This window comes from Choloepus didactylus, chromosome 13 (assembly GCF_015220235.1).
Source record: "Choloepus didactylus isolate mChoDid1 chromosome 13, mChoDid1.pri, whole genome shotgun sequence".
In the NCBI taxonomy this organism is placed as follows: domain Eukaryota; kingdom Metazoa; phylum Chordata; class Mammalia; order Pilosa; family Megalonychidae; genus Choloepus; species Choloepus didactylus.
The window spans coordinates 72,894,082-72,918,493 of record NC_051319.1 but is presented as its reverse complement, the minus strand read 5'-3'; the positions used below and the strand labels follow the sequence as shown (position 1 = coordinate 72,918,493).

General features: G+C 36.6%; 1 protein-coding gene across 4 annotated transcripts in view; it reads left to right on the top strand.

The window, feature by feature from the left end:
* RAPGEF6 (Rap guanine nucleotide exchange factor 6) overlaps positions 1–24,412 on the top strand; it is a 279,739-nt gene that overhangs the window by 59,175 nt on the left and 196,152 nt on the right. The gene's annotated exons all lie outside the window — the stretch shown is intronic.

Genomic DNA, 24,412 nt, shown 5'->3' with positions numbered 1-24,412 from the left:
AATGTTTCTATGAGCTTTCTTTATATGGTTTCATTTCTCTTGGGTAAATATGACCCAGGATGGCTGGGTCCTAAGTCTCTATGTGGATGCATGCTTTCATTTATTTTGGATAAATACCTAGGAATGGAATGGCTAGGTTATGTAATAGGTAAATGTTGAACTTTTTGAGAAAATATCAGACTCTTTTCCAAGTACATTCCCACCAGTGATGTTATGAGAGTTCCAGTTGCTCAACCAACATCCTCACCAGCACTTGGGATGATAGTCTTTTTTAAGTTATACATTCTGTTAGGTATGTGTTGATTTCTTATTGTGGTTTAAATTTGCATTTCCCTAAAGGCTAATAATGGTGAACATCTTTTCATGTGCTTGTCACTCATATCTTTTGTGAGGTGTCTCTTTGAATTTTTGCCCCCCCTTTTTTGGTCGGGTTTAATTTTTTATTTTTTAATTACAAAAATTATTTATATGCTGTATACAAGTCCTTTAGCTGTATACAACTCCTTTAGCAGATATGCAATTTACAGATATTTTCTCCCAGTTTGTGCGTTGTGTTTTCATTCTGTTAACAGTGTCTTTCAAAGAGCAGAAGTACTTAAATTTGATGAATTTCAGTTTATCAATATTTTTTCTTTAATGGAGTGTGCTTTTGGTGCCATATGTAAGAAATCTTAGATTAGCTCAAGGTCACAAAGAATTTTTTCTGTGATTTCTTCTGAAAGTTTTACAGCTTTAGATTTTACTGAAATCTATCTATTTTGGTCTATGATCCATTTTGATTTTTATATATGGTGTAAGGTATGGGTCTAATTTCATTTTTTTTTCCCTATGCATATTCAGTTGTTCCAGCACTGTTTGTTTACAAAACTCTTCTTTCTTCATTGAATTGCTTTTCAATCTTGGTGGAATTTAATTGACCATATTTGTGTGGGTCTGTTTCTCAATTATTTTGACTCACAGATCTATTTTTTATTTTGGTGCCAGGCATTGCCTGGAATAATGTACTTTATAAAATAAACCACTAAATCATGTAGTAAAGGTCCTCTAACTTTGTCAAAATTGTTTGGGTTATTATAGGTTCTTTATAGATCCTTATGAATTTTGGAATCAATTATTTATATTAAAAACAGGCCTACTGAGATTTTGCTTGGAATTGCATTGACTCAGTGTACCAGTTTGGGGGGAATTAACATCTTAAGAGTTGATTCTTGAGACCCATGAAGAAGGTGCATCTCTCCATTTATTTAGGTCTTTAATTTCTCTCAGTAACGTTTTATAGTTTTCAGTGTAAGAGTGTTGCATGTCTCCATCCTTATGTCCTCCATCCTTACTAAATTCACCTATTATGATAGCTGGTTTATGGATTCTTTCGGATTTTCTACATAAATGATCTTGTCTTCTATGAATAAGGACAGTTTTGCTTCTTTTTTTCAATCTGAATGCCTTTTATTGCTTTTCTTGCTTTTATTGCTCTGGCTATAAACCTAAGTGCAGTGTTGAAGAGACATAGTGAGAGCTGACATCCTTTACTTGTTCCTGATCTTAGCAGAGAGACAGAGATAAGGTAGAAGTATTTGGTGTTTCACCATTAAATATAATGTTAGCACTAAGTTTTTTTTGTAGCCCTGTATCTAGTTGTCTCTTTGTAATTCATACTTTCCTGCACTCTTATCCTCAGGGAACCACTATTCTGCTTTCTATCATATAGTTTACATTTCCTACTATTTTATATAAATGGAATAATTTTATGTACTTTTTGTATCTTCTAGGTTGTTGCACTTATCACAATGTTTTTGAGATACATTCATGTTGCTGCGTATATCAGTAGTTCAGTTTTTAAATTGCTAATTAGTATCTCATTGTATAGATATACCACAATGTGTTTATCCCTTCAGTTATAGATAGATAGTGCAATTGTTTCCAACTTTTGGGCTATTACAAAAAAAAAGCAGCTTGAGCATTCATGTGTAAGTCTTTATGTGGACATATATTTTTGTTTTTCTTGGGTAAAATACCTATGAGTAGAATGGCTATGTTACATGGTAGATATATGTGTTTCAGTTTGCTAAAGCTGCCAAAATGCAGTATACCAGAAACAAGCTGGCTTTTAACAATCGGGATTTATTAGCTTGAGAATTACAGTTCTTAGGCTGTGAAAGTATCCAAATTAAGGCATCAAGAAGAAGATACATTCTCTGAAGAGAGGTTGCTGGCCTCTGGGATTCCTCTGTCACATGTGAAGGCACATGGCTGCTGTCTGCTGATCCTTCTTTCCCAGATTTCATTGCTTTCGGTTTCTGGTTGTTTCAGTTTCTGTGTGTCTTTGCTTGCTTCTCCTGGGGCTTTTCTCTCCAAGCTCTCTTGGTGTTTCTCTATGAGCTCTCTCAGTCTTTTTTTCTTTTTCTGTCTTTTATTCTCTTCATAGAGGACTCCAGTAAAAGGATTAAGACCCACCTTGAATGGGCTGGGTTACATCTCAATTAAATAAGCTGACCAAAAGCTCTCACACAGAGTAGGTCTACACCCACAGGGATGGATTAAAAGAACATGGCCTTTTCTGGGTACATAACAGCTCCAAACCAGCACAGTTTAACACTTTTTAAAACAAAACTGCCAATATGTTTTGCTGAGAGAGTGTAATATGTTACATTCCTGTCAGCAGTGTATGAGGGGTCCAGATGGTCAGCATCCTCTTCAACATTTCATATGGTTAGTCTTTTTAATTTTTGCTACTCTTAAGCATATGCAATGATTTTTTATTGTATTAATTTCTATTTCCATGATTAATGATATTTAGCATTTTCATGTGCTTCTTGGCCATTGATATATCTTCTTTTGTGAACCTTCAAAGTTCAGTTCTTTTGTCCATTTTTATAAGGTTTCTTTTTGTTTTTGCGTTACATGAGTTTTTTATATACTTTACATAAAAGTTCTTTGTTTGGTATATGTATTGGAACTATTTTTCCCAGTCTTGGTCTTGCCTTTCCATTTCTTAGTGTTAACTTTTGAAGAATAAACATCTTTACTTTTGATGAAGGCCACATGATGAATTTATTCTTTTATTTCTAGTGCTTTTAGTGTCCTAAGAAATCTTTGCCTACCCCAAGTTTGTGAGAATTTTCTTTTTAAAAAATTTTTGGGGTAACATATACAACATAAAATTTCCCATTTTTAACCACTTTGAAGTATTCAGTGGTATTAACTACATTTACATTGTTGTGCCGCCATGGTCACCATCCCTTATCAAAACTTTTCCATCACCCCAAACAGAAACTCTATATCCATTAAGCATTAACTCCCCATTCCCACCCCTGCCCCTGGCAACTTGTAAGCTACTTTCTGTCTCTATGAATTTGCATTTTCTAGTTGATCCATGTAAATGAAATCATGCAATATCTGTCCTTTAGTGTCTGGCTTATTGCACTCAACATGATATTTTCAAGGTTTATCCACATTTTAGCATGTATCAGAATTTCATTCTTTTCTATAGCTAAATAATCCATTATATATATATATATACCACATTTGGGTACCCATACATCTGTTAATGGATGCTTGGATTGCTTCTGCTTTTTGGCTGTTTTGAATAATGCTGCTATAAATGTTTGCATACAAATATCTGTCCAATTCCTGCTTTGAATTTTTTGAGTTACATGCCTAGAAGTGGGATTGCCAGGTCATTTATAGTATTTCTATACTTAATTCTCTCAGAAACCGCTAGACTGTTTTCCACAGTAGCTGCACCATTTTATATTCCCACCATCCATGAAGGAGTTTGCTATTTCTCTGCATCCTTGCCAACACTTGTTCTTTTCTATTTATTTAATCACAGCCGTTCTAATGAGCATGAACTTGTAGCTCATTATGAAGTTGTATCTCATTATGGTTTTCGTTTGTATTTCCCTAATGGCTAATGATGTTGACCATTTGTATATCTTTTCATGAGCTTTTTGACCATTGTATATCTTCTTCTTTGAAGAATTGTCATGTTAGTCTTTTGGGTTGTTTGTCTTTTTGTTATTGAGTTGTAGGAATTCTTTATTCTGTAGATTAAACCCTTATCAGATGAATGGTTTCCAAATATTTTTTCCCTTTCTACAGGTTGTCTTTTCACTTTTTAAATAATGTCCTTTTTAATGCACAAAAGTTGTAAGTTTTAATAAAGTCCAATGTATCGCTTTTTTCTTTTGCTTTTGGTTTGAAGTTTAAGAATCCTTTGCCTAGAACAAAGTCCTAAAGATACAGCCCTATGTTTTTTTCTAAGAGTTTTATGATTTTAGCTCTTATATTCAGGTTGTTGATCTATTTTGAGTTAATTTTTGTATATGGTATGAGTTAGTGGTCCACCTTCATTTTTTTGCATATGGTCATCCAGTTTTCCCAGCACCATTTATTGAAGGAACTGTTCTTTCCCAATTGAGTGGTCTTCGCCCCCTTGTCAAAAATCAGGCCATAAATGTGAAGGTAGATTTCTCACCTCTCATTTTGATTCCATTGGTCTGTATGTTTGTCCTTGTGTCAATAACAAACTATTTTAATTACTCTAACGTAATAAGCTTTGAAATCGGACAATGTGAGTCCTACAACTTTGTTTCTCTTTGTCAAGAATATTTTGGTTATTTGGGGCCCCTTGCCCTGCCATATGAGTTTGGTCATTGGCATTTCCATTTCTGTGAAGAAGCCTGTTAAAATTTTAATCGGGATTGTTGTGAATCTGTAAATCACTTTGGGCAGTATTGTCATCTTGACAATATTAAGTCTTCCAGTCCATGAAGATGAATGTCTTTCCAATTATTTAGGTCTTTTGCAAAATATCTTTCAGCAACGCTTTGTAGTTTTCCATGTACAAGTCCTTTACATGGTTGGATAGATTTATTCCTAGATTTTTTTTTTTTAGTTACTTTTGAATGGGATTCTTTTCTTGGTTTCCTTCTCAGATTGTTCATTATAGCATACAGAAACACCACTGAATTTTGTTTGTTGATCTTGCCTTGGCTGAATTAATTTATTGGCTCTAGTATCTTTCTTATAGATTCTTTGGGATTTTCTATATTTAGAATTGCATCATTTGCAAATAGGGATAGTTTTATTTGGTCGTTTCCAACTGAATGCCTTTTATTTCTTTTTCTTGCCTAATTGCTCTTGCTATTCAATGTTAATTAACAGTGGTGACAGTGGGCATCCTTGTCTTGTTCCTGATCTTAGGGTGAAAGCTTTCTGTCTTTCACCATTTAGTGTGATAATAGCTGTAGGTTTTTCTTATATGCCTTTTATCACATTGAGAAAGTTCTCTTCTATTCCTTTTTTTTTTCCCGAGGTTTTTGTTGTTGTTTTTTTTTAAGTGAAGAAAGGATGCAAGATTTTGTTAAAAGCCTTTTTTGATCCAAGTGAAGTGATATTTGTGGTTTTTCCTTCATTCCTTTAATATTTTATATTGCCTGTTACATTGATTGAGTTTCCTATTTCGAACCACCTTTGCATTTCTAGTATAAATCTCACTTCATCATGGTGTATAGTCTTCTTAATGTACTGTTGGTTTCAGTGTGCTAGTATTATGTTGAGGATTTTTTTTAAGTCTATATCCATAAGGGATATTTGTCTGTAATTTTCTTTTCTTATGATATCTTTATTTGGCTTTGGTATCAGGGTGATGTGCGCCTGCTAGAATTAGTTAGGAAGTATTTCCTCTTCAATTTTTTTGGAAGACCCTCAGCAGAATTGTTAATTGTTCTTGGAATATTTGGTAAATTTCACTATGAAGCCATCTGGTCCTGAAGTTTTCCTTGTAAAGAGAAAATTCTGTGGGGGGATGGAACCCTGGAGCTTCTCTGTCATTCTGGCACCCTGGTAAGGATTTTCTTTTGTTTTCTTAGATAATTTTATAAATAGCTGTATTAGAGGGTACTTTTAATACCATAATGCTCACTCTTTATCAGTTTACCGTTCAATAATTTTTATTAAATGTATACACAGGTGTACCACATTCCAGTTTTAGTAGATGTTCATTACCCAAAGAAGTTCCCTCATGACCTTTTCCAGTTAATCTTATCTGCTGCTTCCTGCAAATATATAAAGAAAGTCTTTTTTTTTTAATCTTCATTTTTTTGAGATATATTCACATACCATGCAGTCATACAAAACAAATCGTACATTCGATTGTTCACAGTACCATTACATAGTTGTACATACATCACCTGTATCAATCCCTTAAACCTTCATTAGCACACACACAAAAATAACAAGAATAATAATTAAAGTGAAAAAGAGCAATTGAAGTAAAAAAGAACACTTTTGGTCAAGAAGATGTTCTCCGTCCCACGATGCCAGGTCTACATTCCTCCCCGGGAGTCATATTCCACGTTGCCAGGGAGATTCACTCCCCTGGGTGTCTGATCCCACGTAGAGGGGAGGGCAGTGATTTCACTTTTCAAGTTGGCTTAGCTAGAGAGAGAGGGCCACATCTGAGCAACAAAGAGGCATTTGGGAGGAGGCTCTTAGGCACATTTAGAGGGAGGCCTAGCCTCTCCTTTGCAGCAACCATCTTCCCAAGGGTAAAACCTATGGTAGAGGGCTCAACCCATCAAACCACCAGTCCCCTATGTCTGTGGTCATGTTAGCAACAATAGAGGTGGGGTAGGCCAATACCCCTGCATTCTCCACAGGCTCCTCAAGGCGGCACTACATATTTTTTTCCTTGTTTTTCTTTTTTTTTTTTTTTTTTTTTTGATCATCATTTTATTGACATATATTCACATACCACGCAGTCATACAAAACAAATTGTACTTTCGATTGTTTACAGTACCATTACATAGTTGTACATTCATCACCTAAATCAATCCCTGACACCTTCATTAGCACACACACAAAAATAACAAGAATAATAATTAGAGTGAAAAAGAGCAATTGAAGTAAAAAAGAACACTGGGTACCTTTGTCTGTTTGTTTCCTTCCCCTACTTTTCTACACATCCATCCATAAACTAGACAAAGTGGAGTTTGGTCCTTATGGCTTTCCCAATCCCCTTGTCACCCCTCATAAGCTACATTTTTATACAACTGTCTTCGAGATTCATGGGTTCTGGGTTGTAGTTTGATAGTTTCAGGTATCCACCACCAGCTACCCCAATTCTTTAGAACCTAAAAAGGGTTGTCTAAAGTGTGCGTAAGAGTGCCCACCAGAGTGATCTCTCGGCTCGTTTTGGAATCTCTCTGCCACTGAAGCTTATTTCATTTCCTTTCACATCCCCCTTTTGGTCAAGATGTTCTCCATCCCACGATGCCGGGTCTACATTCCTCCCCGGGAGTCATATTCCACGTTGCCAGGGAGATTCACTTCCCTGGGTGTCTGATCCCACGTAGGGGGGAGGGCAGTGATTTCACCTTTCAAGTTGGCTTAGCCAGAGAGAGAGGGCCACATCTGAGCAACAAAGAGGCATTCAGGAGGAGACTCTTAGGCACAAATATAGGGAGGCCTAGCCTCTCCTTTGCAGCAACCGTCTTCCCAAGGGTAAAACTTATGGTAGAGGGCTCAACCCATCAAACCACCAGTCCCCTATGTCTGTGGTCATGTTAGCAACCATGGAGGTGGGGTAGGCGAATACCCCTGCATTCTCCACAGGCTCCTCAAGGGGGCACTACATCTTTTTTTTTTTTTTTCCTTGTTTGTCTTTTTTCTTTTTTTTTTTTTTTTTAACTTTCCCTTCTTTTTTAAATCAACTGTATGAAAAAAAAAGTTAAAAAGAAAACAAACATACAATAAAAGAACATTTCAAAGAGACCATAACAAGGGAGTAAGAAAAAGACAACTAACCTAAGATAACTGCTTAACTTCCAACATGTTCCTACTTTACCCCAAGAAAGTTACATAATATAGCAACATTTCAGTGAACTTGTTCCTACTACATCCATCAGAAATTAACAGACCATAGTCATTTCTGGGCATCCCCAGAACGTTAAATAGCTTATCTGTTCTTCTTGGATTATTGTTCCCCCTTCCTTAATTGCTCTCTACTGCTAGTTCCCCTACATTCTACATTATAAACCATTTGTTTTACATTTTTCAAAGTTCACATCAGTGGTAGCATATAATATTTCTCTTTTTGTGCCTGGCTTATTTCGCTCAGCATTATGTCTTCAAGGTTCATCCATGTTGTCATATGTTTCACCAGATCGTTCCTTCTTACTGCCGCGTAGTATTCCATCGTGTGTATATACCACATTTTATTTATCCACTCATCTGTTGAAGGACATTTGGGTTGTTTCCATCTCTTGGCAATTGTGAATAATGCTGCTATGAACATTGGCGTGCAGATATCTGTTCGTGTCACTGCTTTCCGATCTTCCGGGTATATACCGAGAAGTGCAATCGCTGGATCGAATGGTAGCTCTATATCTAGTTTTCTAAGGAACTGCCAGACTGACTTCCAGAGTGGCTGAACCATTATACAGTCCCACCAACAATGAATAAGACTTCCAATTTCTCCACATCCCCTCCAGCATTTGTAGTTTCCTGTTTGTTTAATGGCAGCCATTCTAACCGGTGTTAGATGGTATCTCATTGTGGTCTTAATTTGCATCTCTCTAATAGCTAGTGAAGCTGAACATTTTTTCATGTGTTTCTTGGCCATTTGTATTTCCTCTTCAGAGAACTGTCTTTTCATATCTTTTGCCCATTTTATAATTGGGCTGTCTGTACTATTGTCATTGAGTTGTAGGATTTTGTATATGCAAGATATCAGTCTTTTGTCAGATACATGGTTTCCAAAAATTTTTTCCCATTGAGTTGGCTGCCTCTTTACCTTTTTGAGAAATTCCTTTGAGGTGCAGAAACTTCTAAGCTTGAGGAGTTCCCATTTATCTATTTTCTCTTTTGTTGCTTGTGCTTTGGGTGTAAAGTCTAGGAAGTGGCCGCCTAATACAAGGTCTTGAAGATGTTTTCCTACATTATCTTCTAGGAGTTTCATGGTACTTTCTTTTATATTGAGATCTTTGGTCCATTTTGAGTTAATTTTTGTGTAGGGGGTGAGGTAGGGGTCCTCTTTCATTCTTTTGGATATGGATATCCAACTCTCCCAGCCCCATTTGTTGAAAAGACCATTATGGCTCAGTTCGGTGACTTTGGGGGCCTTATCAAAGATCAGTCGGCCATAGATCTGAGGGTCTATCTCTGAATTCTCAATTCGATTCCATTGATCTATATGTCTATCTTTGTGCCAGTACCATGCTGTTTTGGCAACTGTGGCTTTATAATAAGCTTCAAAGTCAGGGAGTGTAAGTCCTCCCACTTCGTTTTTCTTTTTTAGAGTGTCTTTAGCAATTCGAGGCATCTTCCCTTTCCAAATAAATTTGATAACTAGCTTTTCCAAGTCTGCAAAGTAGGTTGTTGGAATTTTGATTGGGATTGCATTGAATCTGTAGATGAGTTTGGGTAGAATTGACATCTTAATGACATTTAGCCTTCCTATCCATGAACATGGAATATTTTTCCATCTTTTAAGGTCCCCTTCTATTTCTTTTAGTAGAGTTATGTAGTTTTCTTTGTATAGGTCTTTTACATCTTTGGTTAAGTTGATTCCTAGGTACTTGATTTTTTAGTTGCTATTGAAAATGGTATCTTTTTCTTGAGTGTCTCTTCAGTTTGTTCATTTCTAGCATATAGAAACATTACTGACTTATGTGCATTAATCTTGTATCCCGCTACTTTGCTAAATTTGTTTATTAGCTCTAGTAGGTGTATCGTTGATTTCTCAGGGTTTTCTAGATATAAGATCATATCATCTGCAAACAATGACAGTTTTACTTCTTCTTTTCCAATTTGGATGCCTTTTATTTCTTTGTCTTGCCGGATTGCCCTGGCTAGCACTTCCAGCACAATGTTGAATAACAGTGGTGACAGCGGGCATCCTTGTCTTGTTCCTGATCTTAGAGGGAAGGCTTTCAGTCTCTCACCATTGAGTACTATGCTGGCTGTGGGTTTTTCATATATGCTCTTTATCATGTTGAGGAAGTTTCCTTCAATTCGTACCTTTTGAAGTGTTTTTATCAAAAAGGGATGTTGGATTTTGTCAAATGCTTTTTCAGCATCTATTGAGATGATCAATTGATTTTTCCCTTTCGAGTTTTTAATGTGTTGTAATACATTGATTGTTTTTCTTATGTTGAACCATCCTTGCATGCCTGGAATGAACCCCACTTGGTCATGGTGTATGATTTTTTTAATGTGTCTTTGGATTCGATTTGCAAGTATTTTGTTGAGGATTTTTGCATCTATATTCATTAGGGAGATTGGCCGGTAGTTTTCCTTTTTTGTAGCATCTTTGCCTGGTTTTGGTATTAGATTGATGTTAGCTTCATAAAATGAGTTAGGTAGTGTTCCATTTTCTTCAGTGTTTTGAAAGAGTTTGAGTAAGATTGGTGTCAGTTCTTTCTGGAAAGTTTGGTAGAATTCCCCTGTGAAGCCATCTGGCCCTGGGCATTTATTTGTGGGAAGATTTTTGATGGCTGATTGGATCTTTTTGCTTGTGATGGGTTGGTTGAGGTCTTCTATTTCTTCTCTGGTCAGTCTAGGTTGTTCATGTGTTTCCATGAAATGGTCCATTTCCTCTACATTATCCAGTTTGTTGCCATACAGTTGTTCATAGTCTCCTCTTATAATTTTTTTAATGTCTTCAGGATCTGCAGTTATGTCACCTTTTTCATTATTTTGTCTATATGGGTCTTCTCTCTTTTTGATTTTGTTAGTCTAGCTAGGGACTTGTCAATCTTGTTGATCTTCTCAAAGAACCAACTTTTGGTGATATTTATCCTTTCTATTGTTTTTTTTTGTTCTCTATGTCATTTATTTCTGGTTTAATCCTTGTTATTTCTTTTCTTGTACTTGGTTTAGGATTGGTTTGCTGTTCATTTTGTAGTTTCTTCAGTTGATGCATTAGTTCTTTGATTTTGGCTCTTTCTTCCTTTTTAATATATGCGTTTAGTGCTATAAATTTCCCCCTCAGCACGGCTTTTGCTGCATCCCATAGGTTTTGGTATGTTGTGTTCTCATTTTTATTCATCTCTATATATTTAGCAATTTCTCTTGCTATTTCTTCTTTAACCCACTGATTGTTTAGGAGTGTGTTGTTTAACCTCCAGGTATTTGTGAATTTTCTAAGTCTCTGATGGTTATTGACTTCTAATTGTATTCCATTGTGGTCAGAGAATGTGCTTTGAATAATTTCAATCTTTTTAAATGTATTGAGGCTTGTTTTATGTCCCAGCATATGATCTATTCTGGGGAAAGTTCCGTGAGCACTAGATAAGAATGTGTATCCTGGTGATTTGGGATGTAATGTTCTATATATGTCTGTTAAATCTAATTCATTTATCAGATTGTTTAGGTTTTCAGTTTCCTTACTGGTCTTCTTTCTGGTTGATCTATCTATAGGAGAGAGTGATGTGTTGAAGTCTCCCACAATTATTGTGGAAACATCAATTGCTTCCTTTAGTTTTGCCAGTGTTTCTCTCATGTATTTTGTGGCACCTTGATTGGGTACATAGACGTTTATGAGTTTCTTCTTGTTGAATTGCCCCTTTTATTAGTATGTAGTGGCCTTCTTTGTCTCTCAAAACATCCCTGTGTTTAAAGTCTATTTTATCTGAGATTAATATTGCTACACCTGCTTTCTTTTGACTGTAGCTTGCATGAAGTATTTTTTTCCATCCTTTCACTTTCAATTTCTTTGTGTCCCTGTATCAGAGATGAGTCTCTTGTATGCAACGTATTGATGGTTCATTTTTTTTGATCCATTCTGCGAATCTATATCTTTTAATTGGGGAGTTTAATCCATTTACATTCAATGTTATAACTGTGAAGGCATTTCTTGAATCAGCCATCTTATCCTTTGGTTTATGTTTGTCATATATATTTTTCCCCTCTCTCTATTAATATCCTTTATTGTACCCATACCGAATCTCTTTAGTACTGAACCTTTCTCGAAGTCTCTCTGTCCTTTTTTTGTTTCTCTGTCTGTACGGCTCCCTTCAGTATCTCCAGTAGGGCAGGTCTCTTGTTAGCAAATTCTCTCAGCATTTGTTTGTCTGTGAAAAATTTAAGCTCTCCCTTGAAGTTGAAGGAGAGCTTTGCTGGATAAAGTATTCTTGGTTGGAAATTTTTCTCACTCAGAATTTTAAATATATCATGTCACTGCCTTCTCGCCTCCATGGTGGCTGCTGAGTAGTCACTACTTAGTCTTATGCTGTTTCCTTGGTATGTGGTGAATTGCTTTTCTCTTGCTGCTTTCAGAACTTGCTCCTTCTCTTCCATGTTTGACAGTGTGATCAGAATATGTCTCGGAGTGGGTTAATTTGGATTTATTCTATTTGGAGTTCGCTGAGCATTTATGATTTGTGTATTTATGTTGTTTAGAAGATTTGGGAAGTTTTCCCCAACAATTTCTTTGAATACTCTTCCCAGAACTTTACCCTTTTCTTCCCCTTCTGGAACACCAATGAGTCTTAAATTCGAACGTTTTATATTATCTATCGTATCCCTGTGTTCCATTTCGATTTTTTCAATTTTTTTCCCCATTCTTTCTTTTATGCTTTCATTTTCCATTCTGTCATCTTCCAGGTGACTGATTTGTTGTTCAACTTCCTCTAGTCTTGTACTATGAGTGTCCAGAATCTTTTTAATTTGGTCAACAGTTTCTTTAATTTGCATAAGACCATCTGTTTTTTATTTAGTCTTGCAATGTCTTCTTTATGCTCTTCTAGGGTCTTCTTGATATCCTTTGTATCCCGTACTATGGTCTCGTTGTTCATCTTTAGTTCTTTGAGTAGCTGCTCTAGGTGCTGTGTCTCTTCTGATCTTTTGATTTGGGTGCTTGGGCTTGGGTTATGCATATCGTCTGGTTTTTTCATATGCTTTATAATTTTCTGTTGTTTTTGGCCTCTTGGCATTTGCTGAACTTGATAGGGTTCTTTTAGGATTTGTAGACCTACTGAAGTCCTTATGTCTAATTTATGAGATCTACAGCTTCGTGGAGTACACTTTCTCTAACTAACCATAACCAGCAGGTGGCGTCCATGAGCCACCTGTTCTCCACAAGGCAGTTCTCCCCTGCTTTGCCTTTGTGGTGAGTGGGGGAGTGAGTCTTGCGGGGTCCAATTGTGTACCAAGCTTGCGTGTGTAGTTGGTGTTGCCCACCCTGTATATGGGGCGTGTTTCTGGACAGTCAGGGAGGGGAGGTGGCTCTAACAATCAAATCTCCCTGGTGATCCTGGAGTTTTAAAGCTGCTGCAATAGTCTAATCCTTCAGTTTAGTCCTGGCACAGTTTGTCTCTGCCACTGACCCATAAGTCCTTGGTATTGGCGTATGGCTCCTGAGACTTGCAAGTGGGTCCCTCTTCCAAGCCGTGCACCCCCTGGTCCTCTGTTGAGGGATGAGTGTGCTATGTCACAGGTGAGTGCCGTCCCCCCAGGGCGGTTCTGGGCTGCTGGGCTGTGTAGGGAGGCTCCCAGTCTGCTGAAATGATGGCTGAATGGGGCTTTGTTAATTCACACTGCTCCACCTTCCCAACTCTGGGACAATCAGCTGAGGTTACAGGGAAGGCTAATGTCCATGCCCAGTTTTGTGGAGTGTGCCTGTTATTTGAAGCACTTCCATCACACTGGGTTATCTGGGGCAGATCTGGGCTATGGGGCTGGCGATGGGCAGGACTGTTCCTTGTCCACCAGGATGATGGCTGTGAGCGGACACCTCGGTTTTCTTGGGAAGTTGTGGTGTTTAGTGAATTTTCTCAGCCACTGGATTATTGCCTTTTGTCTCAGAGCTCTCTTAGTTCTGCTCTTGTCTTGACCTGCCCAAATTGTAAGTCTTTGAAGCTTTGTGTAATGAGCTTCTTACAGTAATTGTTTTGGAAAAAAAAAACAAAAAGGCCCTTCTCACAGATCTAATGGGTTATTGAAATGCTAAGAGACAAAGCAGTTAGGGCCATTAAGGAAAGGTCCACAGGGCAGAGAGGTCAGCTTTTCTTCGGGATTTGCATATGAGCCTCAGGGCCTGAGCTCTGCCCTTCCCCTTCCTATGTTCACCAGAACTCCAAAAATCCTCCGCTTTTATTTTGGAGTTTTTCGTGTTGTTTTTTTCTATGCCTGTCTCCTCTCTGCTGGGCTGGCTGCTCTCAGATTCTCTGGTGTCTGCTCTCAGTCTATCTATGGTTGGAGTTTGGATCAGTAGAATGAGTTTCCGACAAGGGCTGCCACTGCAGTTCTCCCTTCTCCTTCCGGGAGCTGACAGCCCCTCCTCCCACAGGACTGAGCCTGGCAGGGAGGGGTGTGGGTCCCCTGGCCGCAAAAACTTACATATTTCGCTGATCTCAGTAGTTCCATGTTTTCATGAGTGTTGTATGAAGTATGCCCAAAGTTTGATTGCTCTATGGTGTCCAGTCCACGCAGTTCCTGGCTTTCTATCTACTTTCCTGAAGGAGTAACTGAAACATGCAGCTCACCAGTCCGCCATCTTGCCCCGCCTCTGGCAAAGGTAGTCTTTTGGATTTGGCTTCTTTTGCTTAGAGCATAATGGTTTTGAAGTTCATCCATGTTTTGGCACATATTAGTTGAAACTCATCCATTTTTTTTTTTATTACTGGATTATATTCCATTGTATGGAGATAACCACCGTTTGTCTTTTAATCAGCTGATGAAAATTTTGATTGTTTTCATTTTGGGTCTGTTATGAATAATGCTGCTATTAATATAAGCATACAGGTCTTTATGTGGACATGTGTTTTCATTTTCGAAATACCTAGGAGAAGAATTACTATGTTATATAATAAGCATGCATTTAGCTTTTTAGGAAAGGGCGAACTTGTTCAAAAAATGATTGTACCATTTTACATTCCAATCAGCAATGTATAATGTTCTGGTTTATCTGCATCATCTTCGTTTCCATCACTTGCTATTGACAGTCTTTTTTTGCTATTCTTATTCTAATGTGTATATAAAGGTATCTCCTGATTGTAATTTGCCTTTTAGTGGTGACTAGGGGTGTTGACTTTTTCATGAGCTAATTACCTGTTCTTGCATCTTCTTTGGTGAAAGCTGTATTCAGATCTTTTCATCAGTTGTTAATTGGGTTGGTTTTCTTATTGAGTTCTTAGAGTTCTTTATATGTTTTGTATAGAAGTTTTTTTTGCAGATATATGATTTGCAAATATTTTCTTGCAGTCTGTGGCTTGTCTTTTCCTTTTCTTAATAGTATCTTTTGATATTATAATATTGGAACAAAAGTTTTTAATTTTTATGAAGTCCATTTTATTTTTTCTTTGGAAGGTTGAACTTTTGGTGTCATAGCTAAGAAATCTCTGTTTTTCCCAGGTTCAAATTATTTTCTCTTAAGGTTTTTTTTCTAGAAGGTTTATCATTTTAGCTGTTAAATTTTGAGCTATTTATCTACTGTGAGTTGATTTTTGTTTATGATGGAAAGGGTTTAAGTTTGTTTTTGTTCATTTGCAGTTTTTTGCATATGGATATCCGTTTGACCCAGCACCATTTGTTGAAAAGGCTGTCCTTTCCCTCTGTTGTATTGCTTTGGTACCTTTGTTGAAAATTAAATAAACCGTATATGTGTACATTTTTTTTTTCTTGCTGTCTATTCTATTCCATTTCTCTATTTTTCTGTCTTGGTTCCAATACCACACTGTTGTGATTATCATAACTTTGTCATGAGTTTTCAGATCCAGTAATGTAAATCTTAGAATTTTTTTGTTCATTTTTATAATGACTTTGGATATTTTTGCTTTGTTTTGTTTTGTTTTGTTCTTCCCTATAAATTCAAAGACCTGATTGTCAGCTTCTACATAAAACCTGCTGGAGTTTTGATAGGGATTGTCTTGAATCTATAAATTAGTTTTGGGATAATTGTAATATTAATAATTTTGCATTTTCTAATCCATGAATATAGATTATTTTTCCATATTTTTAAATCCTCTTTTAATTTTTGTCAGTAATGTTTTGTATTTTTCAGTGTAGGTCTTATACTTCGATTTGTTAAATTGTTCCTGAATATTTTATTCTTTATTGACATTATTATGAAAATTATCTTAATTTCATTTTCTTTTTATTCATTGCTAGTAGATAGAAATAAAATTTGTTTTTGTAAATTGATCTTATATCCTATGACCTTGGTTCACTCTTTTATTCTAGTAGTTTGTAGGTACCTTAATGTTTTCTACATAGAGGATCAGTGTACTGTGAATAAAGATGTCTTAGTTCTTACTTTCCAATCCATTTACCTGTAATTTCTTTTTCTTTTCTTTTCTTTTCTTTTCTTTTCTTTTCTTTTCTTTTCTTTTTAAGCCTATTGCGCTAGCCGGTCTCTCTAGGACACTGTTGGTTGGTAGTTGTGCAAGGAGAAGCCTTGTCGTGTTCCTGATACCTAATATGACCCCTAGGTCAACCACTAAAAAAATAACAGAAAATATCATTTATAAATCAACAAAGGAATTAAAATTGTATACACTAAGATGTATTGTTTTATAGAAATGACTGCAGTAAAGGAGGAAAAGAGGAACAAAAAGCATGAGACATATAAAAAACAAATAGCAAAATAGCAGATGCAGCTCAGCCATGCCAATAATTGCATTAAATGTCCACAGTCTAAACATTATAACCAAAAGGCAGAGATTATCATACTCTCTGTCAATCCAGTTCTATGTATATACTGTCTACAGGAGACACACTTTAGCTTCAAAGCATTACTATGTTAAAAGTGTAATGGTATGGAAAGTGATATACCAGGCAAGCTGAATTTGTAAGAGTGGCCCTATCAATATCAGTCAAAATAGACTTTAATACATGAAATATTACTAGAGACCAAGAGGAAAATTTTGCAGTGTTACAGTGTCAATACATTAGGAACACATAACAATTCTTATTGTATATACACTTAATAACAGAGACCCAAGATGCATGAAATAAAAACTGATGAAATTGAAAGGATAAATAGAAATTCAACAATTATATTTGAAGATTTCAAAACTCCAAATAATCAATAGAACCACTCTATTGAAAATTAGTCAAAATAAAATATCAAACACAAAATATTTTAAAATATCAAAAATATTAGCTAATTTGAGCTGATACATTTTTTTTTTCAAAGCTATATGGGTCATTCTCCAGGTTAGAGCATATTATAGGCTGTTCCAGTTTGCCGAAGCTGCTGTTATGCAAAATACCAGAAATGGATTCGCTTTGATAAAGGGGACTTATTAGTTTACAAATTTACTGTTTTAAGGCCATAAAAGTGTCATACTAAGGCATCAACAAGAGGATACCTTCACTGAAGAATGGCCAGTGGCATCCGCAACACCTCTGTCAGCTGAGAAGGCATGTGGCTGGCATCTGCTGGTCCTCTGCTCCCAGATTGTGTTTCAAAATGGGTTTCTCCAAAATGTCCCTGGGCATTTGTCTTTCAGCTTCTCTCTCAGCTCCTGTGCGTTCTTGCTTCTTTCTGCCAGAGCTTTTCTCTCTAAGTATCTGGGAGTCCTCTCTCAGCTTCTCCGGGGCAAACTCTGGACTTTATATCTTAGCTTAGCATCTCCAGACGTCCTTCTGTCTGCATCTCCAAGTGTCTCCAGGCATCAGCATCTGTGTTGGCTCTGGAGCCCTCTTAAGTAGTCCAGTGAAATAAATCAAGACCCACCTTGAATGGGCGGGTCCATACCCATGGAAATAATTTAATCAAAGTGTCTCACCTACAGTTGGGTGAGTCGTGTCTCCATGGAAACACTCAAAAGGTTCCACCCTAAAATTGGGTTAAAATGTCATGGCTCTTCCAGGGTCCATAACAGTTTCAAACCAGCACATAGGCCATTAAAAAGTCTCAATACATTTATTAGGATTGAAATCAATCAAAGTATGACCAAAAATGGAATTAAATTATAAACCAGTTAACAGAAAGAAATGTGGGAATTTAAAGAACTCACTTCTAAATAGCCAGTGGATCAAGTGAAATCAGAAAATATTTTGAACTGAATGAAAATGAACACATAAAATAATTTATGGCATGCTACTAAAGCAATACTCACAGGGAAAGTTATAGTATTAAATTTACAGCACCTTTAGGAGAATGGAATAATGGTCTCAAGTCAATCATGTAAGTTTCCATCTTAAGAATAAGAAGAATCAAGTAAACCCAAAGAAAGCAGAGGAAGCTTCCATTAGAAGTTAGTGAAATAGAAAACAGAAAAACAAGAGAGTAAAATCTTTGAAACAAAAAGTTGGTTCTTTGAAAAGACTAACAAAATTGATAAACCTTAAGTTATCTATGAAAATATAGAGAATTCCCAAACTATTGAATTCATGCATGACAGAGGGGCCGTTACTATCCCACAGAAATTAAAAGAATTATAATGGAAAGGAGTTATTGCTTAATGGGGTGATGAAAACATTTCAGTAATGGATGGTGGCAATGGTAGCATGACATTGTGAATGTAATTGATGCCATTGAATTGTACATGGTTAAAATGGCAAGCTTTATGTTAATGTCTGTTACCACAATAAAAAATTTTTAACTGTTATAAGGGAATTTTTTGAATCTTATACCATCAAATTGGGTGAAATCTTAACACATTATCAAACTTGTCTCAAAAAAATTGAAACTCTGAATATACTTATAAAAAGTAAGGAAATCAAATTAGTAGTTAAACATAGTCCCACAAAGGAAAGCTTAGGCCTAGATAGTGTTACTGCTGAATGTTTTCAAATACTTAAGGAAGTATTATTAGAGCTCCTATACAACCCTTTTGGAAAATATGGGAAGAGGGAACACTTTCCAACTCATTATATGAGGCCAGTTCTGCTGGTTTGGATGTATTGTGTCCCCCAGAATGCCATGTTCTCTGATGCAATCTTGTGGGGCAGACATATCAATGGGGATTAAGTTGGAACCTTTGGATTAGGTTGTTTCCATGGAAATGCACCCCACCCAACTGTGGGTGATAACTCTGACTGAATAATATCCATGGAGGTGTGGCCCTGCCCATTCAGCATGGGCCTTGATTAGTTTACTGGAGTACTATATAAGCTCAGACAGAAGGAACAGGCTTGCTACAGCCAAGAGGGAGACTTTGAAGAATGCACAGAAGCTGAGAGAGGAACTGCAGTTTACAGAGACATTTTGAAGACAACTGTTGAAAGCAGACTCTTGCTCCAGAGAAGCTAAGACAGGACAAACACCCCAAGAGCAACTAAGAGTGGCAGTTTTTGAGGAACTGCAGCCTAGAGAGGAATGTCCTGGGAGAAAGCCATTTTGAAACCAGAACTTTGGAGCAGACGCCAGCCACATGCCTTCCCAGCTAACAGAGATTTTCTGGACACCATTGGCCATTCTCCAGTAAAGTGTTGATGGATACTCTATGGCCTTAAGACTGTAACTTTGTAACCAAATAGACCCCCTTTTATAAAAGCCAATCCTTTTCTGGTGTTTTGCATTCTGGCAGCATTAGCAAACTAGAACAGATTTTGGTACCAGAGAAGTGGGGTGCTGCTGAGTTTGCAAATACCAAACATGTTGCAACGGCTTTTTAAATGGATAAGGGGAAGATTCTGGAAGAATTGTGAGGAGCTTGATAGAAAAGGCCTAGACTGCTTTGAAGAGACTGTTTGTGAAAATATGGACTCTAAAGATGTTTCTCATGAGGACTTGAAGAGAAACGATGAGTGTGTTGTTGCAAACTGGAAGGAAAGCAATCCTTGTTTTAAAGTGGCAGAGAATTTGTCAAAATTGAGTCCTGGTGTTGGATGGAAGGCAGAATTTGAAAGCGACAACCTGGAATATTTAGCTGATGAGATCTACAAGCAAAATATAGAAGTAGCCTGGCTTTTACTTGCAGCTTATAGTAAAATGCAAGAGGACACAGATAGGCTGAGAAATGAACTCTTGATTTCAAACAAACCAGAAGTTGATGGCCTGAAAAACTCTGGGCTTCCAGGGGGTGAAACCCCAGAAGCTACAACCCAACGTGAGGATGTAACCAAACATGGAACCCAGCCTCCATTTCAGTACAAGCCAAGATTGAAGAAGGAATTAAGCAGAAAGGGGTTGTGGAAAGTCCTGTTTTCTGCTGGTTTGACCTCTGTGTGCTTCATGCAAAGCCAGCAGAATTTTTGCGCGCTCTCTACGGACAGAGCCACTGCAGGTCGGGACTGGAGGAGACAGACATGGAACAAATTGAAGGAAAAATTTCTTCAAAGGCAGAGCCATGGGGTTTCAAGTCTGGAGTCAAGAGGTCTCAGGCTGGAAGAGCAGAGTGGCCCACACGCATGGCAAGGGTGCATTTGCCCTGGAGGTTGAGGGTGGGCCTTCCACCTCAATGTTCGCGAAAGGTGTTGCCACCTCAGGCCTCAAAGAGGGTGGAGCACATTTCCAGCGGACTGGGGAGAGCCTGGCTGCCACCCCACTGTTCTGAAGGGGTTGAGCGTGAGGCCAGTATTACCCCAATACCAAAGAAATAGAAAGACATCACAAGAAAATTACAGACTGTTACCCTTCATGAACTTGCATGCAGAAATTGTTAACAAAATAACAGCAAATGAAATCCAGGAATATGTTAAAAGTATTATACACCATGACCAATTTGGAGTTATCACAGAAGTGCACGGTTGGTGTAACATCTATAAATCAATCAATACCATATACTGTATTAATAAAATGAACACAAAAACCACGATTCTTTCAGTAAAAACTCACACGTAAATTCAACAAAATCCCAAACCCAAGCATGAAAAAATCTTTGAACAAACTACACATATAGAATGGAACTTCCTAACCCTGATATAGGGTATGTACAAAAATCCTATTGCATGGAGAATTTTATGGTTTTCTTTCATTTTTATCTCTGACCCATTTCTAATTAATTTTTGTCAGGTTTTTTTTCTGAGTGGATATCTTAGTCTTCCAGGACCATTTGTAAAAAGATGATCTTTTCCCTGTTGAAGCACCTTGGCACCTTTCTCAAATATCAGCTGAATGTATGTGTATGTGTCTCCTTTTGTTTTCTTTATCCTGTTCCATTGATCTGTAAGTTGATCCTTTTCTTGATGCCATCTTGAGTGCTATAGCTTTATATAGTATATCTTGAAATCTGATAATATAAGTACTCCAACTTTGTTCTTGTTTTTCAAAATTGTTCTAGAAGTTTTATGTTCTTTACATTTCCTCATAAATTTTACAGTCATTGTATCAGTTTCTGTAAGTTAGCCTTTTGGAATTTTTATTGCAATTGCATTGAATATGGAGTACAATTTGGAAAGAAGTGCTGTTTTAACAATCTTGAGTCTTTGATCCATGAACAGGATACAGCTCTTTTTTTATTTGGGTCTTTAATTTCTTTCAGCAATGTTTTGTAGTTTCAGGGTATGGGGTCTTGAACATATTTTGATAAATGTGTCTCTTAAGCATTTTGTATTCTGTTTTTAATGAAATTTAAATTTTTAAAATTTTCTGATTGTTGCTAATGTACAATAAAACAATTAATTTTTGGATACTAAACTTACATCCTGCATTCTTGGAAATTCAGTTATATCTGGTAGCTTTTTTGTAGAATTTATAGGATTTACTTATATACAATCATGTTATCTTCAGTTGTCTACCTTTCCTGTATAAATTATAGTTCTAGGACTCAAATAATGGGTGAGGGGAGGTTTTTCTTTATCATTAATATTCCAAGTAATAAATTCAGTGGAAATGCTAGAATTATAAAATTTCTGTTTAAGTACTCCTAGTGACACTTTCCATCTAGGCACTGATTAACAATGGACACTAATGTCTGACCTGTGACCAGGTGTTCCTGGTTGTACAGAAATTGTCTTGTGTGTCCGTCTAGCCCATGTTACCACCTTATACTTTCACAGGATTCTTGAATTTAGGAAGCTGAGGCTTCTTATTAAAAGTTAGTGGATACTGGAATAGTGAATAAGTGTCATTATTTGATTGCTCACAGTTAGAACATAAATCAAATTTATTGTTAGGGAGGCACCCCTCTACTGCCAAGATCTCAGTGTCAGTGTGGGAGTTTTTAAAGTCCCATTCAAGTATTCACCAGACAAGGAAATTTTACTTGTATACCAAAAAGGGCAAACACGAAAGGATGGCTGACACTAGCCCAATCCATAAGAACAAAGGTTTAAATGCACAAAAGTTCTGCTGCCACCAGCCCAAATCAGAAAAACCAAAATTCAAAATGCCCTTTACAGAAGACGCCCAAAAAAAAGCCAGAACTTCAACCAGAAAAAAGGTGGTTCAGAACCAAGAAGACTCACCAACAGAAACCCAATGCTTGTGGAGAGACAACAGACCACAAGGTGTTCTTGCAGGAACCATGTTCAAATCCAACAGCTTCTCTGGAGTCATGTCAGTGTTCGCTTTGGATCACATTTTTGATACCATGTAATGTAAACTGAGAAATAACAGTCTAATCTGCAAGGAAACGGGCATTTGTTTGGGGTCTTAAAATTGCAATTTGAGGAGCACAGATTCAGGTACTAACCCAATTAGTGTCCCTGTATTTGGCTTCCAGGCAAGGATTTTTAAAGAAAAAGGAAAAGATTTCATAAATTATTTGTGATTGGTGAATATTTTGAGCCCTCCAAATTACCTTTAGGTTAGTTTACCCCCCTCCCCAAAAGATACTACAACTAATAGGTGAAAGATTAAAATTAAGAGGAAACTTTATACTTAGTAGATCAAGTTGACACTGCCTGAAGCAACTCACCAATTTATATTACTAACCAGCCTAATTAAAACCAGCCATTGTGTGTCTGCATGTATAATATAATAGAATACCATTAGCTTTTTTTTCTTATATCTTCTGTTGCTTTTTCCAACTCTGTATTTACCTATACATTTTTGAACATATGGACTGTATTTATAATTAGCTGTTTTAATGTCTTTGTCTATTGAGTACTTCCGTTCTGACAGTCCTGGGTCTGTTTCTATTGATGGATTTTTCTCTTGAATATAGACGATATATTCCTGTTTAACTTGTCTTTTTTTTTTTTAAAAAAAAAAAACATAATCGTACATTGTGAATTTTATGTTGTTGAATTTCAGCTTATGTTGTATTTCATTTGATAGTATTGAACTTTGTTCTGACACATAGTTTAGCTAACTGGAATCCATTTCATCATTTTGAGTCTTGTCTTTTACATTCATTTGAGCAAGTCCAGTGCTATTTTTATTGTAGGACTAATTTATCATGTTACTAAGGAGAAGTAAATTTCTGAGAGCTCCTTCTGATGTCCCATGTATTATATGGTCTAGGAACTGATCCCAGCCCTGTGTGAATTCATGGAATTCTTAGCCCTACTGCTTTCTGCTGGTTCTTTTCCTCAATTCAGGTTGGTTTGCTATCATGAATTCTCATATCTGTACTCATCTGAAAACTCAAGGGGACCTTTCTGAAAATCTGCAAAGCTGATACATGCTCTCTGCTTCTTCTTCCCTCCTTTCCTCCTTCCTCCTCTGCCCCTCTCTGCCCCACTCTGCAGTTTCTTCCATTTGAGTACTCTGCTCTGCACATTCTAATCATCTTTTCCCCATTAGCCTCATCCCCACCCTCAATTCTGTCTCTTCAACTCAGTGAGATTGCCGTGCTGTTTTGGGCTTCTCCTGTCCTAAACTGCTGCCTAGAAATTGCTTGTAGATAGTAAAATGGAGTATGGTTGGGGGTTATCTTGGTTTTCTGATGTTCCTCTCTCAGGGCTCTGTCTTGCCTGTTTCCCAGTATCTTGAAACTTATTTTATTTATTCTCTCTGGCTTTCTAGTAGTTTTGTTTTCCAGATAGAATAATAAACCCAGTCCCTATTATTCTATCTTGGATAGAAGCCAAATTTTCTTTTACTTATCTTTTGATTAGATGATGTGTTTCTTTGGAGAAATGTGAGCCAAAAAAAATACAGTTCTGCTGTTTAAGAAAAACAAAAATAATTTTTCATATTCAAAAATGTAATTTCATTTGGATTTGATTAGGAATTGTTGTAAACTAATATTTGTATATATCCCTTTTACCTTGTGGAAAATTGACACTTCTATAATGTTGAACCTCCCCATAAAAGTGCATGCTTTGTTGATTTCTTTATTCAATCCTTATTTCTAGTCATCAAAAAAATTGTGTAATTTTCTTTATAAATGACTTCTGTACTAGTACTTTTTATTATATATTTTGTTTACATTACCAGTGGGTTTTTTCCATTTGGTTATTTTTTTTAAAGTTTTTATTATTTATATATTTACTTTGTAATTGGCCATAGTATTAAATTCTCATCGATTGTAATATTTTAGTTTGCTTTATAATTGTTTTTAAGTGCACTCTGCATATTAAGTATGTTAATCTTTTGTTCCTCATATAATTAGCAAATATTTTTTCTAT